This window comes from Cnephaeus nilssonii (assembly GCF_951640355.1).
Source record: "Cnephaeus nilssonii genome assembly, chromosome: 17".
Classification (NCBI taxonomy): domain Eukaryota; kingdom Metazoa; phylum Chordata; class Mammalia; order Chiroptera; family Vespertilionidae; genus Cnephaeus; species Cnephaeus nilssonii.
The window spans coordinates 13,703,818-13,707,188 of record NC_137088.1 but is presented as its reverse complement, the minus strand read 5'-3'; the positions used below and the strand labels follow the sequence as shown (position 1 = coordinate 13,707,188).

Here is a 3,371-nt window from a genome sequence, read left to right as displayed (position 1 = left end):
AATATATATTTGGTTACTTTCTTCTTCAAGGGTTTATAAGGAAAAACATTTAGTTTGATGGCATCAATCAAAGCTCATACTGACTAGTCATTGAGGTGGTATACAATTTTATTAAAAGTTGACCTTCGATCTATATCATTCTTGAACAACAAAATGGAAATTACACATAAAACACTTCTGCTTCATTCTGAGGTATGATGATTATCTAAGGTTAAAGCTTGTGTACAATTTGTTAAGTTATAAGCAGAACTAGCCACTTTTTCCATTGAACGCTATATTCACTTGAAATAAAAATTAATAAACTGTACAGACTTAGGTATTTAGTTGACAATTTTTTGAAAATAAAAAAAGCAAGCCTGTCATTTCAAGAAAAAAAACTGACAGCATATATTTTGCCAATTCAAGGTGTCAAGTGAATATTGGAATTTGGGAAAAATTGTATCTATCACCATGAGCTTGACAGCTTCCCAATACTTAAAACCTTTTCTGATTAAATCAATGGTCTTATTAATAGACATGATATTTTTATATTTAATAATGAAATATGTCAACATTTGGAAGGCATGAATAACTCAGTAAACCAAAAATTTTCAAGTGACCTAATATGATATTACAAAATCATGCATAGGTAAAAGATCTAAATAAAGTGCAAGATAGACCAATGAATTTTAATGTAACAGAGTATGGCAATTTCATTGATACGATGTCAGATTCCACATTGCAACTACCCTTTAATAAACAATTGTCAAGTTTTAGTATAGTAACAAAGAATGCACACATGTATCTAAAAAGGCTATTAACATATTTGTCCCTTTTCTAACTACATATTTGTATAAAACAGAATTTTCTTCATATATCTGAATTATAGCATTATACTGCAACATATTGAATGCAACAGATATAAGAACTGAGCTATCTTCTATTAAGTTAGATCTTTTAAAAATTTACAAATCTATAAAATAATGTAAGTCTTCTCACTAATTTGTAGGGGGGAATTGGGGAAATTTGGCAATTTTTCATTAATATTTGTTACTTATCTTAATGATAGAAGTTTATAATAAGTAAATAATTGTATTATTATAACAAATACAATAATGAATAAATACTATTCTTAAAATTTCTCCATTTTAATTTTTGATACAGTAAATATCAATAGACATAACCTACATAAACAATAGTCATTGGGGGTCCTCAATAATTTTTAAGACTATAAAATGGTCCTAACACCAAAACTGAGAACTGTTGCATTAGAATTTTCAACCATTTTTTTTTCTTTTAATTGCGTTTTTCACTCTATCCTTCATTGTCTTATGAAAGTAGTTTTGTGCTTTCCTGAAGATGGGCATGTTCATCCACACCTTTCTTCGATGTTGTCAATGGTTGTTTCTCATTCTTCTAGTACAACTTGGGATTGAATGGCTTCTGATCCATCTGTTAGTCACTAAGCATCCTTGTGATGCTCATCCTGGACATTTAGATTTCTCTTTCCTCCATTCTTTTGCTGACAAGTCTATCTTAACCTCAAGAAGGAACCTTTAAAGCTTTTTTATTATTTGCCCCCAGGCCCTGCATTTCTGATACTTTGGTCTCAAGACTGACCTCCTTCAAAAAGGACTCCATTGCTTCATAATCTCTCTTAATATACCCGAACTCAAAATTTTTACTTTTTAAAAATCTAAGGCAGAGTAAGTTACGCCAAGCTCTTCCTCCCAACATTTAAAAGTTGACTTTACCTACAAGAAAGCCTATGTCACCATCTCCCAGGTAGCAGGTGCATCACCAAGAGCTGGACCAGGACTCACACCTCCAAGCGGGGCCCTCAGCCCACACAGCATCTCCAGGAGCCATCGCCAGGCCCTCTGTGGCACCAGTGGTTACTAGAACAGCCTCAAATTGTCAGGGCCCTACTGGCCCCAAGTGACTACAGGGGTGCTACAGAATGCTCCACTCAGAACGTAAGCCAACATGCGCAGTGAGGCCTGTCTGACTGACGTTCAGCAGGGCCAGGACCACCAAGTTTTCTCAGGTAGGCGTCCTTCAGGGTCTTGGCCTGGGCCGTGCAACTAGATCCAAATTTGAAATATGGCAACTTTGAAAGATATTCCCAGGTGACTGAAGTCAATTAAAACCATCCTGAAAATTAGCAAGTCTATGAAAATGGCAGCAGCAGCAAAATATGCCTGAGCTGAAAGGGAGCTGCAATCAGCTCAAGTGTATGGAACAGGATCTTTGGCTTTGTATGAACAGGCTTATGATAAAGTGCCTGCAAACAAGAAGAAACACCTCCTTACTGGTGTGTCCTCAGATAGAGCGCTTTGCAGTGCTACCCATTTCTTGGTTGCTAAACAGATGAAAAGTGAGCCCAGAAGGTATGGCTCAGTGATTGAGCATCAACCCATGAACCAAGAGGTCACTGGTTCAGTTCCTGGTCAGGGCACTTGCCCTGGTTGAGGGCTCTATCCCCAGTAGGGGGCATGTGGGAGGCAACCAATAGATGTTTCTTTCATTTATGTTTCTATCTCCCTTCCTCTCTCTCTAAAAAAAATCAATAAAATAAAATAAAAAAGAAACAGCAGCTGGGAAAGTTAAGATGGTTGGAATCGGTAATAAAATTAGGGGTATACTTCATAAGACTCATTCTGACCAGTTTCTGGTGACCTTCAAAGAAGTGGGAAGAAAACCCCCTACTTTTGGAGATGTGTCAGTCATTGCCCTGGAATTACTAAATATGAACTTGATGAAGGATCTATTGTCTTTAATCAATTCGGGTCTGTCATCTCCTACAAGACAAAAGAAAAGCCCATCTTTTCTCTTAATACCATTGCAAGTGCTGAGTGCATGAGTACCTATGACGACATTGATGCTGACATGCTGGAGAATTACCAGGAATACATCTGGCCAATATCATCCACTATTCTCTGAAGGAATACACCACTAGTGAGCAAAATGCCAGGATGATGGCCATGGACAATGCGAGCAAGAAAGCTCCTGAGGTGATCGACAAATTGACTTTGACCTTCAACCGCATAGGCCAAGCTGTCAGCACAAAGGAGTTGATTGAAATCATCTCCAGTGCTGCAGCTCTGGATTAATGAAAATCAAGTTTCATCCTCAGACAAGAGGTAAAGGAGGAAAACTCAGCCAGCTGGTTTTGTTTTTACCTTGCTGCTGTGCTGGTCAGAAGAAATTATTGGCCCATTGTTTAAATTACTGAAGACAGCAAGGTATTTATAAATTATCTTACAATAAACAATTTACACTAAGAATAAAAAAACATAAGCCAGTGCCTGGCAGCAAGAACAGACCAGCAGTGGGAGGGAGATAGGGAAGGGAAGAAAACGACAGAACAGAGTTTTCCCCACGTTTTCTAC

At 37.3% G+C, this 3,371-nt stretch overlaps 1 pseudogene across 1 annotated transcript; it reads left to right on the top strand.

The window, feature by feature from the left end:
- Positions 1-2,082: 2,082 nt before the first annotated feature.
- LOC307113083 (ATP synthase subunit gamma, mitochondrial-like) lies at positions 2,083-3,152 on the top strand (annotated as a pseudogene). The gene is made up of 2 exons: positions 2,083-2,356; positions 2,568-3,152. The product of its transcript is annotated as an ATP synthase subunit gamma, mitochondrial-like (transcript).
- Positions 3,153-3,371: the final 219 nt, after the last annotated feature.